The sequence below is a fragment of the Vespula vulgaris genome, chromosome 2, assembly GCF_905475345.1.
Source record: "Vespula vulgaris chromosome 2, iyVesVulg1.1, whole genome shotgun sequence".
NCBI classification, from domain to species: Eukaryota; Metazoa; Arthropoda; class Insecta; order Hymenoptera; family Vespidae; genus Vespula; species Vespula vulgaris.
Window position 1 is genome coordinate 12216417 of NC_066587.1, and position 21594 is coordinate 12238010.

Genomic DNA, 21594 nt, shown 5'->3' on the forward strand with positions numbered 1-21594 from the left:
CGATATTTACTTGCAATGAAAGGATTCAACGATGTTAGAGAGGAGGGGGTGAGCATGGGGGTGGTGGTGGGAGGATGGTTCGATGGATCGAAGAGAAGGATGAAAAGGAAAGAGATGTACGATACGTCGATGAACGCACTACGGTGCATGTTGTATAATGCAACTAATACGCGAGCGTCGAGGTTATTACTGCAGTTTGCAAACAGACTGCAGTACGGTAATGCAATCGGCACTGATACGATCACGCACGAACGGCACTTTGGCGTTCTGCTGCCTGCGGAAAGGGGTCGAATGGTAGAGAGATAGAGATAGAACGGGATGGTATAACGAGAGAGAGAGAGAGAGAGAGAGAAATAGAGAAAAAAGATAGAAAAAAAGAGAAAAGAAAAGCATGTGTCGTAAAACCGACAGGCGACACAGTGCTTGCTACGGTGCCGCGATCAAACTTTTAGGTAAATCGTTTGGCGACAAAACAACAAGTTCCAAGCGTTACTAAAAAGCGATTCATCCATAACGTAAAGTTATCGGTTATCCGACCGATCGGGTATCCGCAAAAATCTTTATTTTCTTTACCATTTCCAACGAGAAAAGATCGAGCGCGATCGTTCGATAAAAAAAGTTTGAGAGATGCATTTTGTTGCAAGTCAGAAGAAGATTCATCTTGATTTTGTATTCAGAGCAACTACGCGGTAGAAAAATAAAATGTTTAAAAACGATATATATGTGTGTGTGTGTATATATATGTATGTACATATATACGCGTAGAAAGATAACTTGTATTTGTTATCCATTGTTTTGTTTATATAAGAAGTAATATATAACCGGAGAAACTTTGTCGTGGGGCGAAACTGTTTTGTTCTTGATAGTGGCCCGGTTTATGTATACATCTATATATATATGTGTGTATATACGTATATACATACATATATATATATATACGTATATGCGCATATGTATTTGCTATTACAAACTATGAAATTTATTTATACATGTAGATATACTACCTATATACAAATACATATCACATACACATTGTTGTATACGTCGATCCCTCGAAGCGACCACAGCGCGACCTCGATATTTTTCAAAATCGATGAACCGCGGGAGACCTCCAGGAGAAGTCCATTACGTTCGAAACCGTACATTTGTCGACTTAATAAAACAAATATCGTTCTCGGTAATTGCGCACAGCCGTGGCCAGAGTGCGTTCCGGCAACTCGGCCGCTCAGCAAGCTCGTTACGAAAATACCATTTTCCTTTCTCATTGAGTTCGATTTTGTTCCTCCGTTCCTGCGTTCGTAGCTCTCCCTTCCACGCATTTTTACCATCCACGCAAAAGAAAAGACTGAGAGAGAGAGAGAGAAAGAGAGAGAGAGTCGAAGAACCGAAATGATCCGTACGATTCTTTTTCCTTTTCCCTATTCAGCCGAAATTTGTACAAAAAGAAAATCCGGTAAATTTGTTTCGGACGATAAGTTGGTGTACATATCCAAAGACGATTTTTCCGACTTTTTCGGTGAACCAAAAGAAATTCTGCTTGGAATAAGAGGAGGAACAATGAAAAAGGACGTGTTAAGACGCTCAAATCGATTTGTCACCCTCTCGTTCCAACGTGCCGACACGGATGGCCCTTTTTCGAAACGACCGACCGATGACAAAGCCCACCACCATCGCGAGAAGTTCTTTTTCGATCCATATCTTCTTCCTTTCTCTCTCTCTCTCTCTCTCTCTCTTTATCTATATATCTATCTATCTATGTATCTCTCTCTTCGTTGACCTTTCGTCATTGTCGAAAAACAGCACACGACGAGGCTAAAGGTTTCTTTTTCAAAATTCCCGCACAATTCGATATACTCGAAAGCGTATCGAAAAAAATTTAATTCTCTTTCTCTTTCTCTCTCTCTCTCTCTTTCTGTCGTTTGTCCTTCGACAGCTGCGACGTTTTCTCCGTTTCAAAAACCCGCGAGCCTTACTGCCGTTACGGAAAATCACAGGCAAGGATATCCTTTGTCGTCCTCGAAGATTTATTCGATTAAGCTTTTACGCGATTACCGTATTTCAACCTTACATGAAATATTTCTAAGAATTCGATAAAAGAACGTTTTTTTTTTCTTTTTTTTTTTTTTTGCTAGAAGTTTAAACCCATGTGGAATTACTCTTTCGAGATATTTAACATAGAATATAACAGTAGTTATATCTCAACTATATTTTCGTATCTAGATCTCACTATTCTATTGACTTTTCTTTTTTTTAATTTTTCGTTTTTGTAATGCAAGTATAATGAAACTTTCGTGATAATAAATAAAAATGATAGTCTGAATTTTATATTATATTAGAAGGATGCAAACAAATTCGTTTCTTAACGCGAGTTAATAAGTTTCTCAATTTCTTTTTTCTTTTTTTTTTTCTTTTTTTTTTCCACGTAAACTATAACGTAGGGAGGATGTATGTACCTGAGTGTAATATATTATATACAAGACACAAATAGCAAGAACGTACATAATTCTCTCTCGTGGCGAAGATCGAAGCTCGAGCTCGTCTCTATGTTAATCCTCCCCTCTCGTTCACCATCTTCGCAGGCTTTTCATACGCGGACAGACGATTACTGGTTTTAAGACGTCGTCCGCGTCGAATGAAGGAAGAGAACCCCACGGACGCGACTTTGCCTTCCTGAAAATTGAATATTCTCTATAAAAAAGCATGCTCGTTGTAAAGCAACCGCTTGTAAAACACTGCGCCGACGCGATAAGAACGTTCAAAATAAAGGCGTAATCAATCGACCGTGTTCATTTACATTTTGATGATACCAATTTTTACTGTTTGATCAGCCTGTAACGATTGATACAACTTTGCCGTTAATCCGTAGGAAACACAATCGGAAAAATAAAGTTCGACGGCTTTTCACCGATGTTTTTATAGTTTACGGAAAATCAGAATTGTTTATTTTTAAAAGGGGAGGAAATAGAACAAAAAGAGCGAAAAAGAAAATATCTAACGAATCTAAATTCAAATGGTAACCATTATGACGCTCTCTCTCTCAAATTTCTCGCAACAACAAACACGAGACCTCGGAATAAACGAAACTCTGCTTAGAAATAAAAAAATACGTATGCAGCATTGTATAAAGTAACAGCTTTACGTTGTGTAAAATGAAAAAAAAAAAAAAAAAGAAACTTTACAAATATACTTCGCTACATCGAATAAAATACGCCGTTATAATTAATGCTGACATGTTAAAATGAGATGAGATTACGTTTTATATACGTATGATCCGATAACGACTCTTCTCTTTTCGTATCGTTCATTGAATAAAAATCCTTTCATTTTGTTTTCTATGATTTTCGCTCCATGTACCTGCTCGTTATACTCCACCAGAAAGAAAAAACAGAAGAGAAAAAAGAGAGAGAGAAAGAGAGTAAGAGAGAAAAGAGAAAAAGAACGAAAGAAAAGAATGGAGAATATACGGTTACGTACTTTTTGCTACATATACTCCGTCTACGGACTAGTCTCGTATATTTACATGTTGTTATTTTCCATTCATTGCATTAATAACAACGTATATTAATAGCTTTCCAAAAATATCACAATTTTTACTTAAAGAAATGGGGGAAAAAAAATAAAAACTCTCCAAATTACTAACAACACCTTGACGATTATCACGACAGAAAAGAAAATAAAGAAAAGAAAGAAAAGAAAAAGAAAAAAAAAAAGAAGAAGAAATACACACGCGCGCGCGCAAAAATACAAAGCACATACAAACATATTTAATTATTTTATCGAACATCTCTATAAGGCGAACGAATTCACCAATGAGATTGTCGATAAAACGTGCATGTACGGCAACCCGATACGGCATGATTGTATGATTACCACAAGGGTTTGCACGCAGTGCTGCATATTATTTACATGTACACGTTCTCTATACCAGATGGGACGGAGAAGTGTGTTGTAGGGTGTGGAGAGATGCGGTTATATAACGTGGCAACATAGAAAGGGTACGTTACTACTATCTGCCATCTTCGATTATTCCAGCGGTATCCAATATTAAGGGATATATCTGTGACTCTCCCCCACCTTCTAATAACCCGTACACCAGTTCATATTCTACTCACCCTTTCTTTCTCACTTTCTCTTGGTATACCGATTTTCTCTCTCTCTCTCTCTCTCTCTCTCTCTCTCTCTCTCTCTCTCTCTCTCTCTCTCTCTCTGTCTGTCTGTTTCTCACTTCCTCTTTCATTCTCTCTTTCTTCCTTTCGCGTAAAGCTCGTTCGACTTCCAGAGGCAGACGCGACTCGATTTAATTAAAGCTACCCGCTGAATTTAATACTTTCACCCTCGAGTACCGTCACTGCTAGACCGTTATGGATTTGTGCCACGCGTGTATCATTAATCTTACGCCGAACCGCAAAACCGTACATTCGTTTATTAATGCACCGACGCGTAATTGAATATTTTTCACGGTGGAAAAAGGAGACTGAAAAGGATCTAGTTATATATTTCTCGAAAATTATTAAGTTTGTTTTTTCTTTCTTTCTTTTTTTCTTTCCTTCTTCTTCTTCTTCTTCTTCTTCTTCTTCTTCTTCTTCCGTCGTATTTCATGTGGTTATATATCAGAATTCAGCCGTCGAAAAGATAGAGATCATTGAGACGAGAATAAACCAGTTGTGTTTATTAAAACAGATCTTGTTGTTGCTTAAACAAATACTATTTTTAATATTTGGACTATATTTTATATATTATTTTAATCCACGTTCACAGAAACGTACGAATATTTGCAATATAATATAGTGCATCCGTCTTTGTAAAAGGAACTGATATAGTTTTCCTATTTTTCCTATTTTCTCAGAAATGATCAGGAAATAAATCATCATATTGTTTTGGAGATGAAAGAAGAAAAAAAAGAATAAGGACAAGAAAGAAAAAAAGAAAAAGAAGAAGAAGAAGAAGAAGATAAGGATACATAGTGGAAGGAATCGAAAGACCGTACGAGATACACAAGATATAAAATTATTTATAAGCCCGAGCAATAAGTTATCAGAAAGCTATTAAAAGTTTTCGTGATCCAGAAATAACCTTTACGTTCGTCGATATTCCCTAGAGGGTGATCTCACTCTCATAACATTTTTCAACATTCCCAAAGCTTTCGAGTCGCCATTGCGCACGATCGCGTTCTACTGTGTCCGACCTCATCTTTTATCTCTCGATATATGTAATCTTATCATCTTTTCTCTTTTTCGATCGTCGAGATACTTCACTACTCGATATACGAAAAATTAAGGACAAGTTATTTGACGAATCCGATTTCGATAATTGTAAGTAACTACTGAAATACATCGGTAACATTTCTAAGAAGAATGATTTCTACGAAGTGACTTTACTAACACAATGAATACCCACACAACGAATTTTTGTGTGGATATTTTATTGTTTGTAAATAGAAAAATGAAAAGAATACTATCAAAGAAAGTAATTTAACGCGTTGACTACCGAAGCAATTTTGAAGGAATCTAATACTACGTTCATCCAATACCATTCATAACTTTGTGTAGATAAAAGATACAAAAACATTCATCGCCATACTCTTGATATAAGACTTTAATCTTATTGTATATATAATCTTGTGAAACATTAACAAAAGATATCTTTAAAAAGATTATAGATCAAATCCGCAAAATTGAGATTCGATCTATACTCTCGATAATCACGTATTTAATCACAGTTAAATCTTTACATCCTCTTCGTTTTTATGATCTTAAGTAAAAGAATAATAACGTTTCAATAAATATATCGATACTTTCGCCTCTCTCTCTCTCTCTTTTTTTTTAACGTCTAGACGATCGCAACTTCGAATCGGTAGTTTTTTCGCAAGCCACGAAAAAATCGAGACATTTATTTTACGTACTTATGTACTTCTTCTTTTTCATGCAAAACCTTTCTCCTCCTTCTCCTTTTCTTTTTTCTGGTAGCTCGAGCGTCATAGCTTATACCATCGGTCGGTCATAATTTCAAAGTTTAGGGTAAGGTCGACGTTTAGCGAGAGCTGGAAGCGTAGGCGCGAAGCGAATAATAAAGTCCGCGTGGTCGCGAATAGCAGTCTCGCGAAAAAGAAGACGTATATAAATTCGTTGGAGTTAACGGTCCGTAAATCTACGTGCCATTGGGAAATACGCGCGGCACCTACGCGCTATAATTTTTCCGTCTAACGATATACCATCATCCATCCTCTTTCTATTTCTCTCGCGGCGTTCTCCAAAGAAAGGATGACGCGTTGAATAATAAACTTATCAATTTTAAACGACCGACATATGTAAGTTAACCGAGAGAATTTTCAAACTCTCGTTCTTTCATCAAAATCAATTATTTATATGTACATTGTAAAATCGATCTATAACTATGCACACTAGGTCGTATGCATTTATTTTTATTTTTATTAATTTTGTCCAACGACAGCGATTGTTTCATCAATATTTTCAACGATTTTCAATCAAGGATAGTAAATTATGTAAAAATCTATGTAAAATGGATACACGTATGTATACGAATAAAGTTCGTGAAAAAGCATAAGTGAAAAACAAAATAATACGTACGTACGTACGTACATACATACATGCATACATCAATTAACAATTATCTATATCGAGATAAACGATGATAAACATGTGCATATCGTTAAAGAAAATTGTATTATTCAACTCCGATTAAAATTTCCAACGAACTCGAATGAATTATCTTTGTTCCTCTCTCTCTCTCTCTTTTTTTATTTCGGAGACAAAGAAAAAGTAAAATGATACTCTTCGTGTATTCCCCGCATAATACACCACATCGAAACTTCGACTCGCGTTACATCTAATAACCGGCATCGTTGCTTCGTAATAATAATACGAACACACACACGCGTGTTTCGATTACCTTACCGGTCACGGCACTTGCACGCGCAGCCTTGGAAATGATAGCTCATCCGGTAATGATATCGTAAGTTTCCCCTCGAAGGCGTTGCCCTCGTCGAAAGTAACGATGAGGAAGAGGACGAGGATGAGGACGAGGATGAGGATGAGGATGAGGATGAGAATGAGAAAAGGGAGAAGAAATAAGAGAAAGAAGAAAACTACGACGAGTAGGAGGAGTAGGAGTAGAAAGAGAAGGAAATTGAGGAGGAAGAGAAGGAGGAGGAGGAGAAGGAGAGAGAATATCAAGGACGAAGGCCGTTGGAATAGATTTGGGGATGGAAGGACGAAAAGGACTTGGAAAGTCTCGCGAAAGTCTTTCCTTTTTCTCTACTTTCTCTCCTTCCTCTCCCTTTTCTTCACCTCCACCTCCACCTCCACCTCCACCTCTCATTCCCTTCATCATTTTCTCAATGTGACCAAACGCGGAAACAAAGTTCGCACCCTCATCGGATAGATTATGAAAGGACGTCGGCATCGCGATCTTCTTCGAATTTCGACGCTTCGTTCTTTAGATACCCTCTCTATCCCTCCACCCATCTTTCCTTCCTTCCTTCCTTCCTTCCTTCCTTCTTTCTTTCTTTCTTTCTTTTCTCGTCTCTTTGCGAACAGATCGAACTTTTCTCCCAAAGGTCCCTCAACTTTGAGCACGTTTTCACGCACCGATGAAAAGGAAAGGAGAGGAGAGGAACGAAAAGTACTTCGTTCTCGCGTTAGATCGTAATTAGTTGCGTCTCGACGATGGATCAATTTTAACTCGTGTTATATGTGTGTGTGTAAAGTTATAATCGATCGGTATAATTAACTTTTAATAATAGATATAAAATTATACATTTCATTATACAATGTTATATATATATATATAATTCATTATATAGAAATTGTAAATATTATTTCATTTCATAAAAATAGTTATATGTATAATATATAATATATTATAGACAAAATCCTTCGAGATAGTTTGCTCCTTTATGTCGTAAATTTTGAGGGTGAATATAAAATCGTTTAATTTTCTAATTCCGACGTTAAACCTAATTAAGTGTTTAAAACGAGTTTAGAGAGACCAGCGACAATGTTACAATCCCTTGTAACTTTAAACCCAGGAAACACACTTGAAAGTTCTTTCTAAATCCCAGCGCGTGCCGGCAAGTAGGTATAAACCACGAAAACTCTTGTCTCTCTCTCCCCCTCTCTCTCCCCCTCTCTTTCTCTTTATCGTAGCTTCGCATTTCGTTGTGTACTCGTTCGTGAACTACGGGATGAACGACGTACAAGTCTCTTTGTATTTTAGGGAGAGACGAGTGGATGACTAGTACGAAAAACAGAAGGATCGTTCGTTGGCTCCTTCAACGAAAAGACAAACAGCCTCCATCGCGTGTATTCTCTCAATTTGAAGGGAAAAGAAAGAAGGATAAAAGAGAAAGAGAGAGAGAAAGAGAAAGAGATATTTTCGAGCGTGTGGACCTTGTATCCTGGTAAAAGAAAAGAAGGCAGATGGGACCGTGAGAAAAATGTTCATATCTCTATCTCTTTCTCCTTTCGCAGAACGATACCCTACGAGATATCACATCTCAAACGAAATTTGACTTTGTTGTCACTTATAAATATGGAAGCAATACAAAACAAAACCAAAAAATAAATAAATAAATAAACTCCGTACTGCAACGATTGAGCAATTTATTTCGCGAGCGGAGAAAAACTTTCTCGCAATTCTCGAAATCGTATGAAAATAAAGAAACGTCCTTTATAAATATACATTTTTCAAACTTTCATTTTTAGATACGTACCACATGGCTTTGAGATTTTAAACTTTCATGAATCATTATGGCTTTCGCTCCTTCCCTCTCTCTCCTCTCGTAATTCTTCCCCAATAAAAAAAAAAAAAAAAATAATAATAAAACTACGAAATGCATTGAAAACGATATTCGATAGAAAACAATCTTGAAAAATTAGCGATTTATTTTCGATTATATTTGAAGTAAGACAGAATTCTCGCTGATAATCGAAAGAGAATTGAGAATAGAGAATAGAGAATAGAGAAGGACGTAAGCATGGATGATGAAGCTTGGACGATGATGTCAGCAAGGACAATGTCAGCATTCTCTCTGTACCTCCTCTCGTCATCCTCTTCGTCGTCGTCATAAGTTTCTTCCAAGAGTACTATGAAACCCTTGAACTCTCGAATGGAAGCTGACTGACAAGGAGGGAGGGTATGGAGTAAAGAGTAAGGGGTGAGAGTGGAGAGGGGAGGTTAGGAGCTAGTCCCTCGTAAGGAGAAGTTTTGCACGCACGTGTTTCGCGTTTCTCACCGGCTGCTTTATTAAGCCGAGACTACCCTCGCGTGGAAAAGCTTGCAAAGAGGGATATAGAAGAAGGTAAGAAGAGGTAGAGGGAGAGAAAGAGAAGGAGAGAGAGAGAGAGAGAGAGAGGGAGAGGATTCTTAGAAGCAGGTACACCACCACCACCACCACCACCCTCTTTGCTATTGGTCTAAGGGATGGTGGTTGCCTTTAAGCCACGGCACGCCAGCGGGGAATCCACTTAAACTGAGTTTACGACGAAAGGACGTTCGAAGAGAACGAAAGAGACAAAGAGAGAGAGAGAGAGAGGGCCTAAAAGAAAGAAAAGGAAACTCTACGATGGTGCGGGTCTTACTTTATCGCTCGTTAAGTCCATTGCGATTAGTGTTCGTAGTTGGTTCCGCCCTTGTCCTAACTTGAAATGCTCCTTTGGAAAGTGAGCAAAGAAATAATGTCTCCTAAGATCCCAATTTCTCGCTATTACCAATCTAAAACTATAGCTCGACGATTTTCCTTCTCCTTTGAATCGTATATATGAGTGAAAAAGCACGACTTACTTATTTACTTACCTATCAGCCTTTCTTCGATGGCGATTAACATTCTTCAAAGCGAGTAATTACGAGTACATTGTCGGAATGGAAAATCGTAAATGTAATTTCAAAAGATGAGAAACGTCATTAACATTGAATAAATAAAAGAACGCGTTGGTATATATCGCGAGTATCGCGTCACGTGAACCGTTCAACCGTTTTTCTAAAGCGTCCTACTCCCGGATACACTGTTTCGCGTGAAGATTCGACCGTTACATTACGTAATGAAAAACCGTTAAATTTTATACGTTAGGAATATTACGGATGATTTGGCAACGTCGAATTCGTTAGGCTTTTGTTTTCCGTTACCGGGCGGAACGGATCAGTCTTAATTCGGCCGACGGGGAAGGAGGAGCGTCCGTTCGTTGTCCAAAAAAATATATTATAATTATATAATCGCGCGATTCTTTGATCAATGTTGTAAATATTCAGTGAACAAAAATGTTTATTAAATCATCGCCGTTATATATCTTTCGATGATCGAATAATAAACTCGAATCGTTCGAACTGCTAACGTTATGCACGTTACGAACTTCCATTACCGACCCGCCATCTGACGACGTCATCGCGTAAGCTCGGTTCGATCGCATCTCTCGCAAAATAACGGCCGCGCGTAAAATGAAACCGTCGACCATGCTCCTCTCGTGACGAAAAAGACCGTCGTCGTGTTTATAAATTATTCCAATTTTTCCAATTCCAAGTGTCAGTGCTTGTGGTAGTTACATTCGTCGTCGTTCGTGTAATACTCGTTATCGAATATGTTACCCATCCTCGTAGAAAATTTTCAACGGGAAAGTACATCGTTCTATCTACGCCATTACTTTCACAAGGTTTCAAATTGAACGGGCAGAAGATTCGCCAAAGCTAACGACGGCTTAAGAATTCAACAATTCCAAAACGAATTTTCGATTCGCGAAAGGTACGTGTCGTGAAAATAAATTACCTTCTTTTTGGGTTTTGTTGTTCTTACAAAAGAGATTATACGATAAAATGTCAAAAACGTCGATGGCAAGTATAATTTGATATTCGTTTTTGCACAATGACGAATATATCGATCTCGACGAATTTATACCGATATTCGATGCGATATTCAATTGTATTTATATCGAAAAATATAAAGTACAAATGAAATAGTCGTCCGCTAAATGACGATAATCGTTATTTAATTCGTATCGATGACCAAAACGCCGAGATTACAAAGGAACCATCTGCATATGACCGTACCAGTTAACTCGGTATGACAATAAATAACTAAAAACGATCGAATCTTTTGCTATTCGTTAGTGGAAAATACATCATTTATATAAAATTTCAAGAGGGGAGAGATGGTCAAAATTAATCGCGTCGATCAATCTTCATTCCTGAATTTCGATTGTATCGCGTGGCTCCATCTGCTGTCAAAATACGAAAGCAACATACATTTGAAAGAAGAACCATTGTTCAAATATTTTTCTAGCCCAAGTATATTGCTTGCGTTCGTTTATTTTTCTCCTATCAATATTATTAAAGTAACACGAAGTTTCCAATCAATATTATACTTGAAAAAGAATTAATATTTAATGTTGAGAATTGTAACGAATTTAATCGAAGGTGAGAGGATTCGTTAATATTCCTTGAGAGAGAGAGAGAGAGAAAAGAACTATATGGAATCGTATAAATCTTAGCTTTGAAGAAATTTCATTCGATTAAAAATAATATTATAATGCGATGCGGTATAACATTTTGTAGACTTAAAAACTTCTTTTTAAAACCTCCTCTATACAATTCGCCCTCTCTCTCTCTCTCCTTTCGGTTCTATCTTAAATTCTTAAATTTGAAAACGTAAGAGATATATGGTTAAAAAAAAAGAGAAAAAAAAACAGAGAAAAGACGAAAAAAAAGGAAAAAAAAAAGAGACAAAGAGATATATAGAGAGACGACGATTTAGATGTAATTCGTTTCATCCAGGAGATTTTGAAAGAAATTTGCACGTCGACGATGCCGGATTTCTTCTCCTCGCGTAAGATTAAATTCAGGTTCAGCGTCCGGGAAAAATTTGTGGAACTAGACACGCTTATGAGCTACATTATATCCAGAGAGCCGATTCGTTCGAGAGACGACGACGACGACGACGACGACGACGACGACGACGACGACAAGGACGACGACAAGGACGACGACAAGGACGACGACGATGACGACGACGAGGAAGGAGGAAGAAGGAAGAGGATAGGGTGAACTTTGTCGTAGTTGGTTATCGTTTAGCGCGGAGAGCTCGGTTAAATAAAATGACTCAGCGTGTTAAGGTACGTCGTGGCGAAGGTAGTTCGAAATTTAAAGCGACGTTTGCTGAAACTATTAATCGATAACTCGAGCAAACTCGCGATAGTTGAAAAACTTGTTTAACGCTTTTATCTCTCTATCTCATTCTCTTCTAAATCGTTTTTGAAAGAATAAAAGAAAAGAAAAAGAAAGAGAGAGAGAGAGAAAGAGAAAGAGAGAAAGAGAAAGAAAAAAGAAAAGAAGAGTCGTATCGATTTTTAATTAAATAAATCAGCGCTTTTCCGAGCAAACCCTATATCCCTCTTTGTCTTTCTTTAACTTAGAACGCTCGGTAAATTTTGTACTAGAAGGCTGCTGCTCTGCTGCTGCTGCTTCTTCTTCTTCTTCTTCTTCTTCTTCGGTATACCCATATAAATCTCTCTCTTCCCTCTCTCTTTTTCGCAAGAGAGAGAGAGAGAGAGAGAGAGAAGGGAAGAGAGAATTTTCTAGCGGAGGAAGAGGCGTGCCGAGTGCATCGATCGATCGTTTCGAAGCGAGTCAAAGGAAAACTTTTCTCGCGAGAAATCGTAGCGGAACGTTAATATCGCGCGGTATCGACGGAAACTTTCCTCGGCTTCCTCTCTCTCTCTCTTTCTCTCTCTCTCTTCTCGAAAAATTACTTTGGAGGAAGCACGCGTGCGCGCCCGTATGTGTATTATTCTTTTTCTATTTTTCGAAGGAAGACGTAGGAAGAAAAAGATCCTCGGAGAAAATTTCACTCGGTTATTCTCTCTCTTTTTTTTTTCTTTCTTTCTTTCTTTTCTTTTTTTTTTTTCTTTTTTCTTTTTCCATTTCGTATTTCGTTCAAATTCTATCCGGATAGTTTAAGAAAACTTATTTATTTTTACATCCGGACGGTCCTCTTTCCTTCTCTCTTTTTCTCTCTCTCTCTTTTTTGTTACATAAATACGATATTTCAATATATTTTTTTAAAGGAGTTCAAATCGAGCAAAATAAGAAGAGAGCATTAGTCGATCGCGTTTTGAAGCGTCCTCGAAATATTTTTCAAGCTCCGCGACTCGATCGGAAGTCGTGCTACAGTAGCAGCAAGCAGCATCGAGGATCTACCTTTGGACCAAATCGCTTCTCTTTTTGAACATATAATCAGAACATTTTATATATATACATATAATATATATTATATATTATTTTATATTATATTATATTATATGTCGTTTCACAATATAATGTTACAAGAACGTTCAAAACTTCTCCAAATGATAAAAAAGAAAAAAGAAAGAAAAAAAACAAACAAAAGTAGAGTAAAATAAAATTAAAAAAAAAAAAAAGTAAACGAAATGTACGAAAGAGATCTCGTTATCCACGTTATCTACGTTATCTACGCGAAAAGCTTGCTTTTTGGTTCACCGATCTCACCAATTTTTGGTGAGTTAGGTTGGTCTTGGTCGGTCGGTCGGTCGGTTCGCGCTATAAAGCTTTTGTGAAACAAGTTTGAAGCTAACCCGAACTGAGAACATTTACCTTCTGCTAGGAAAACTATTATATTTTGATTTTACGTTCATTTCGTAAAGAGATCATCGACTATAGTTTCTTGTTTGCTAAGGTAAACCCTCAAATCCGAACTTTCTCACGAATTTCAGCCGTAGCAACACTAACAGGAAAAGTTCTTCAAAACTTTTTCTTCTTTCGTCGACATCTGATTTTGGTTATACGAACGTACGAAAATTTAACCTTTGATTTTAAATACAAAATTTGATCGTTCGATAATGAGAATAATAATGATAATAATGATAATAATGATAATAACAACAATATCAGTAATAACCCATAAAAACATACATAATTTATCATTCACGTATTAAAAATGAACAGAAATATTTCGAACAGCGAAAAAGAGCGAAAGAGAGAGAGAGAGAGAGAGAGAGAGAGAGAGAGAGAGAGAGAGAGAGAGAGAATGTAAATTTTATTAGAAAACCATTAAAAATTACTTTTCGCTTATTCCCTTGGAATTCACTTTGGAAAGGGGAAAAAAAGAAAAGAAGAAAAAAAAACGAACAAAGGAACAAAAACAAACTTATTAATCAAAAAAAAAAAAAAATTACAAAAAATTATAATAAATCACTTTCAATTAGTATCGTTAAAACGATCGATAGAAAAAATATATATATATAATTTGTCTCGTTATCTCCAGACAATCTTCTCATTTCGTAGAAAGCAATTTGGTATAACGGTAATCAGCGTTCCCATCCTTCATAGTAATATTCTCTCTCTCTCTCTCTCTCTCTCTCTCTCTCTCTCTCTCTCTCTCTTTCTCTCTTTTACTCTGTCGGCAATAGAAAAGTATCGTGGCAGGAAGAGGAAATATATCGCTATCACGTCGGCATCGCGTACTAACGCTCGTATCATTATCGTCGGCTTTACGATAGGCTTTCCTTCCGTGCACGACCGCATTGAGAACAATATCTAATTCCGGCGTCGTTGGCAGAAACCTACCGCTCTTGGCACGTTGTCGCTCTTCTAGGTATACCCTCTCCAAACGAACCCTACCTTTTACATAGAGAGACATATATACATCGTCTTCGTCGTCGAACGATTAGATCAACCTTCGTACGACGATGCGATAAGACACGATGTTGGAACAATATTTAACATTAATTTTTATCTAGAATTATCTGCCAAGTTATGTACCAATAATAATTATTAAACGAGTTAAATGTAATAACGAATTGAAAAAATTAACATGTTTATAATTAATAAAAAATATTAATTTAGTCGTCGTCGAACGAGATTAGATCAACTTACGTACGACGATACGATAAGACGCGTCGTTGGAACAATATTTAACGTTAATTTTTTATCTAGTCATGTGCGAAATTATAATAATAATTGTTGAACGAGTTAAATATAATGATAGATACGGGAAATAAAGATGTGTTTATAATTATTAAAAAATATTAATGTAGTCTTCGTCGAACGAGATTAGATCAACCTTCGTACGACGATGCGATAAGACACGATGTTGGAATAACATTTAACGTTAATTTTTTTTTTATCTAGAATTATCTTCAAAGTTACGTACGAATAACAATTATTGAACGAGTTAAATGTAATAACGGCTACAAAAAATTAAGATACGTTTATAATTAATAAAAAGTATTAATTTATAAACGGATGTACGAATTTATTATTTAATAAATATATTTAATGAATATATTAAATGTTTATTAAATTTTTAATTTAATTTTTAAATATAAATTTATACCTCTTTTTTATAATAATATATGAATTATTTTAACATTATATTAATTTATATTTCCTCGTCGTGTCGGACGATCGGATTCAACCTTCATACGGCTATGCGATAACACACATAACGTTAGAACAAAATTTAATCTACAACTATTTGCGAAAACGTAATAACATTTATTAGAGTAGTTAAATATAAAACGGAATTCGTAATGGTAAAGAAATATAAATATAAACGTGAACTATCATACGTACTACAGAAACGCATGTAGAAATTTAAAAAAAAAAAGAAAAATTTTAAGTTTGTTCATTTTTCGAATGAGAAACTTTATAAATAATAATTCTGCAAATTATCCTCGACTCGATGAATTCGTCATCTTCTTTTATCGTATCTTTCTTTATTAATCAATGCAAACTTTCTCATCTAATAAAAACAAAACAAAACAAAAAAAAGAAAAGAAAAGAAAAGAAAACGTTAATTACATTTCTTTTTACGTTAGAATTTCTTCACGATGATAGTCTATTATGGAAGAAATATCAGTTTTTTCTGTCCTTAACTCTTTTTTTTTCCAAAGTAATCCCTTAAATAATTTCAAAACTTTTCGATTATACATACAGAGATGGAGACAGAGAGAGAGAGAGAGAGATAGAGAGAGAGATAGATAGATAGAGAACGAACGATAACATCGAGGAGGATGAGGCAACAAGCTCTCCTACGTTGTGTACGTACGAGTTAGCACCCCCCGCCGTTGCTAAAAGACCGAAATAAAGTTGTGTCGCGAACGAGAGAGAAAGAGAGAGAGAGAGAGAGAGAGAGAAACCGAGAAACAGAAATATATATATAGAGAGAGAGAAAAAGAGAGACAGAGATGTTTTCCCTTTCTCTATCTTACAGCTTGGTGTCTTGAATTTCGAGCACATTCTATTCTCCTCTCTCTCTCTCTATCTCTCTCTCTTCCTCTCTGTCTCAGTCTGCCTGTCTGTCTGTCTTTCTCATTCACCAACATGCCATAACTTTCTAATAACTGTCAGTGGCAGTCGTGGCGCTTGTACAGAACCGAAGGCCGGGATTTCCACGAGATGGTCGCGAGATTAATTCGAATTTCATCGTCGTCGTCGTTGCAGTCGTCGTAGTCGTCGTCGTAGACATAGTCGTAGTCGTCGTCTTCTTCGTTGTAGTCTTCAAGTCGCACGCATTTTCCATGGCTTCTACTTTTCTCTTGTCGCTTTGGTGGAAAGCGAGCGAGTTTCTCTCGTTTCTCTCGTCGTAGGCGACACTCAGAACTTGCTGAGATATAAACCGAGACGATGTAATGACAAAATACGACCAAACTTTCCTACTTTTCCTTCTTTTAGAAACGAAGGCCGATAAAAGGAATAGTGGAAAACGAGAAAGAAAGAGAAAGAAAAGAAAACTGGAGATATCGTTCCTTTCTCTTAGATTTATTAGTACAACCCCGTTAACAGCAGAGGTTCTATGTATGCGAAATGCGTTTCTAACGTAAACGATGCGTTATCCTTTTAAACGAATTTATATCGTACCTCTACGAACTTTGAAAAATATATAACATCGAGATATACCGAAAGCGCACGAGTACTGTCATTTTTTTTTCTTCCTCTTTCTTTCTCTTTCAATCGTCAAGATTTTCTTCTATTTAGCATCCCTCTCTAGAATTTTCCAACTTTTTTCTTTTTCCTTCTTTCGTTCGTTCATTTTATATTTTATTTCTTTCTAATTACGAGCCTGAAATATACCATACGTCGAGATTTGTCGGCATTAATAAAATTTTCCGTGAAAATTGGTGAAATTCATATTCTATCCGAATATCTCGTAGAACAAAACCATGCGATGGCGGCTTTTATTTCGTCAAAATAATCCTTGTCTCATACACACACACACACACATCGATACGATGAATTTAGCTTTCTGCATAAAATAAAACTAGAAAAACGAACGATAAAAGATGATAGTAGATGATAGAGCGTCGATATTTTCTATAGCTTCAAAGAATCGCGAAATTCGATCTCCGGGAACGTTCACTTTCGTTAGAAATCAAACCTGAAGAGGAAGCAAAAAACCAAAAGCGAAACAGAAGGAAAGATAGAAAGAAAGAAAGAAAAAGAAAGAAAGAAAGAAAGCGAAAGAGAGAGAGAGAAAGAGAGAAGTGATGATTTCGACGCTGTTTCTCGTATCGCGTTACGCGAGCTTCCGCTTGGAGGATTGTGTTCTACCTCCTCTTAATCTCCGCGAGGAACTTCAATTTATTTGCTTTGCCAGCTTCAGAGTTTTTTCTTTTCCACCTTTCGCTGCTGCAATCTCTCTTTTTTCCTCTCTTTCTCTCTCTTTGGCCTTTTTTTTTCATTCTCTATTTCGTTCTTTCTTTCTTTCTTTGTTTCTTTCTTCTCCCTAGCATCCTCTCGTTCGGTATCCGCCGCGGAATTGGATCCGTAACGTCGAGATATCGCATTACGTTTACCCGCAAGAAAAAAGATCGCTCTCTGAAGTCGCGTGAATTCGATCGTGTCCCAGTATCCTTCTTCTGTATTGAGAGGACAACTTTTTCCAAGGTTACGTTACGTTTGTATGTACGAACGATATGTTTGGTATTATATCTTTAACGCGTTTGATGTCATTGGAAGGTCATTCGTGATTGGTGATATCAGAGATCAGTAAAAATACGTAATCGAGTAAACGTTAATATATATATATATTATCTAATCATATGTATAATTACATATCCAATATCTATATATATATAATTTATATATCGTAGTATAGTTGTATAGTATAACTAATTTGTTTATATTCACATAATTTATATATATAATTAATAAAAGTATATAATTAGAGTAAATGTTAATATATATATATATATTACTATATTTTACTTATATGTGTGCGTGTATGTATATATATATAAATTTTTCAATACCATCATCGTTACAATCCGTCTAACGTCATTGAAAAGAAGGTCACTGTGACCGATGATGTTAAAGATCAATAAAAACACATAATTACATATAAATAGTAAACATTAACATTAATATATATACTTTTCATCATCCTTACTATCTTTACTACGTATCTATATAAACATCGTCTCTCTCCGAATAAGATCAATTCATTAAATATAATTACACAACTCGATTTATCCGTTGTTACATAATATTTAAAAATAATAATATCTACATCGTCTATATATTCACGTTGGCGCTGTGGACCAGTCATGTAATGTTAACACGGCATTCAACGTGGTGTTAATTAATATGAAAATAGTTAATAGATGCGACGAACGTCGCATTCGATGTAATAAACACACACACACACACACACACACACACAAGAAATTCAACTTGAACGAATCGAAAGAATGAAAGCGATGATCTTATTCTTCATTCTGAATAAAACGAACGAAAAGAGAAGTTTTTAGTAGAGAAGGGAACAAAGTGACCGATCATCCCCATCCCTCCCCGCTTTTATCGCTAGTTAGTTCGGCTTTCTCAAAGAAAATTTCAAAGTCCATTTGAAAGTTCAGGATAATGATTGTACGTTTAATAATACAAAGTCGTTCCCTTTCAAGAGGAATAAGTTACTTCGTCGTTGGTAATACGTCGGCTGTTCGACGAAGTTCGTTGTTGAAAACGTTTCTTAAAAAAAAAAAAGATAAATAAAATCGATTTTATCTATAAAAAGAACGAAGACGGTTTCTGAATGGTATCACTCTTTTTCTTTCTTTTTTTTTTTTCTTTAAAACGAAAATAACGCAAATTATCTCTGTTAGGTTATAATCAAATATTTCGAGCTTGGTAAAAAAAAAAACAGAAAGAAAAATGAACAGAAAAAGGAAGAAAGAACTAAAGAAAGAAGGTCACTCTGTTATTCGGGGAATGGGGGAAGGAAAAAAACAAAGAAAAGATCCTCTTTCTCTTGGTGACGGAAGAGGAGGCACCAGCATAAACCCAGAAACGAGATCGTCGAAAGTCGACCCTCGAAATGAGTTCCGACCGCGAAGACCACGATTCTTCTTCCCTTCTCTCGGTCACACCCGTTCAAATTTCAAAGCGTTAAAGGTCAAAATACTTTTCGAAGTACGAACATGCGTTTTCTCTGTCCCTCTGTGTGTCTCTGTGTGTCTCTGTGTCCTTTGTGCGTTCTGCGTCTCTCTCTATCTCGCGATAAAAGGAAATTTTTTATCGCAAAATCCTTCAAACGTTTCGCTAATAATCGAGATTTCCCTAATCATTGAAAAATGAAATTTTACTCTAAAAATTTGACCAACTTTCGAACGTGGCACACACTCGTTAAACGATGGCCTTTTGAAGAATAACGATAAAACAAAGAGAAAAAAGAAAAGAAAGAAGAATGGCAAGGATCATCGACTGTTCCACAAAAAAAGTAAAAGAGAGAGAGAGAAACGCTTTCACGCTTAAAAGCACGAAAGTCGCTCCCGTTATGAACTATTTTTTTCGCTTATGCGGAAGAGAACGAGGCTAAAAAAGAGAGAGAGAAAAAAAGAACTTATAGCGAAAAATGTGTTGAAGAGAGATGAACAAGAGAATAGAAGAAAAGAGGTCACGTGCGAGAAGTTGAAAGCGCGTGGCCGGCGTATCCCTCACGCCGAAGCGAGCATTACGCGCTTTGAACACAGTGTGTTGTGTTCGTTCCTCCCGCGTCTCCGTTGATTTCGCCGCACACTTCGAAAAGTTAAATTTCCGGTAAAATGAGCTTTCAGCTTCGACTATATGGCCTATTTCCCGCTGCAATTACTACTACGTTAACACCCATTTTCGAGATATAATCGAGGCGAACGTAACACGTATATACGGTTACATTTACGCGTGTACACGTAGTGGTTATACACATTTTATTACGTAACGAAACTCTACGCGCATCTTTTCTCGTCCTTTCGCCGTCGACACGGGGTTGAAAGAACGAAATGAGAAAAAAAAGCATTTTTTTTCTTTGTTTTCTTTTTTTTAATTCGCGATAATATAAAAGAGGAAGGGTCAGTTTGTTATATCGAAATTTTTATCGAACGTACCTCCAAATTTCGAGCGACGGTGTAGCGTCGTGCTGTGGTTAAATTGCGAGCGGCATTTCTCGAGTTCGATTCTAAACGAACATAGAGTTTTCACGAAAGTGAAAACTTTTTTCTCTCTTCTCTTTTCACCAGACGATTTTCGTTTCACTCGCGTACAGATTCTCACTCGGTGCTCTATTTTCGTGTCGTTCCCAACAACTAAAGCTCAACGACGAGAAATCGAAGTAAAATCCTTCCCCCTCCGCTTCTCGTAGATCTCTTCTCGCACACGCTATAGATGATGACAACCCTTTCGTTTCTTCTAAAGTACCACAAGACGAGATCTAAGACTGCGTTCTTCGTTCTTCGAAGATCCTACTAACGTCGAAGATGACGATGACCGTCGCTATCGCGACGTGAAAAGCTTCGTCGAGAGACTCGCACTCTTATCCCAATGCCATCCATCCACACACTTCGTTTCGAGGACTTTCATCAAAATTTTCTCCTTGCTTGTATCGTTCGAACATGTATCACAAGTTTCACAAATAATCACTTTCGAAAAACGAAACTCTTTACTCCTCCCCTTTCGATCTCACTTCTTTGCACTTATTCTCACGAGTTAAAGAAAAAGAAAAAAAAAAAAAGAGAGAAAAAAAAGAAAACCGAGTAAAAAGAAAAAGAAAAAAAAAAAGAAAAAAAAATACGATGGAAACGTAGGAACAGAGTAGAAATATTAAATCCTAGGAAGCTGCAGTAATCTCGTTTCACTTCTTCTTCGCGATGTATAACAGCACTATTCGTACTTTTGTTCGGCAATGATACACGCGCGTAAGATATATATAACGAGTATAATTCGTAGCTCGAGAAGAACGACACGTACTGAACGGTGGCGCGCAGCACACTGTTGCTCCGAGTGAGGGTTCGCTGGCACCGAGTCGGCCGGCCTACCCCCACCACCGACGCGAGCGTCACGTTGCCAGCCATCCCCACTACTCGGGTTCGCGACGGCGGAGAAACGGCGGCGGTAAGTCTCCCCCCTCCTTTCCCTCTCCCTCTCTCTCTCTCTCTCTTTCTCTCTGTCTGTCTCCCTCCCTCTCTCTCTCTCTCTCTCAAACGTACACGCGCGCATAGGACACGCATACAAATTCTGTCCGTCTCTCTTGCATTCTTTTTTCTGCGTGCAATGCTCGGGTAGAGGGGTGAAAGAAGAAGGGTCGTCACAACGTTCCTG

General features: G+C 36.9%; 2 protein-coding genes across 6 annotated transcripts in view; one reads left to right on the top strand and one right to left on the bottom strand.

The window, feature by feature from the left end:
• Nucleotides 1–21594, bottom strand: part of LOC127072710 (inactive histone-lysine N-methyltransferase 2E) — a 397888-nt gene that overhangs the window by 109854 nt on the left and 266440 nt on the right. For 2 of the 5 annotated variants that reach the window (XM_051013344.1, XM_051013342.1), the window contains one exon: nucleotides 2500–2670. The exons of 1 other annotated variant lie outside the window; for it this stretch is intronic. The gene's annotated coding sequence lies outside the window, so the exon portion shown is untranslated. Of the gene's footprint in view, nucleotides 1–2499; nucleotides 2671–20384; nucleotides 21430–21594 lie in introns of those variants that run through there. 2 more of the 5 variants (XM_051013347.1, XM_051013346.1) reach the window with 2 other exon arrangements.
• The window catches only part of LOC127072702 (proto-oncogene tyrosine-protein kinase ROS), a 369768-nt gene continuing 358374 nt past the window's right edge, over nucleotides 10201–21594 (top strand). The window contains exon 1 of the mRNA XM_051013320.1: nucleotides 10201–10753. The gene's annotated coding sequence lies outside the window, so the exon portion shown is untranslated. The remainder of the gene's footprint in view (nucleotides 10754–21594) is intronic.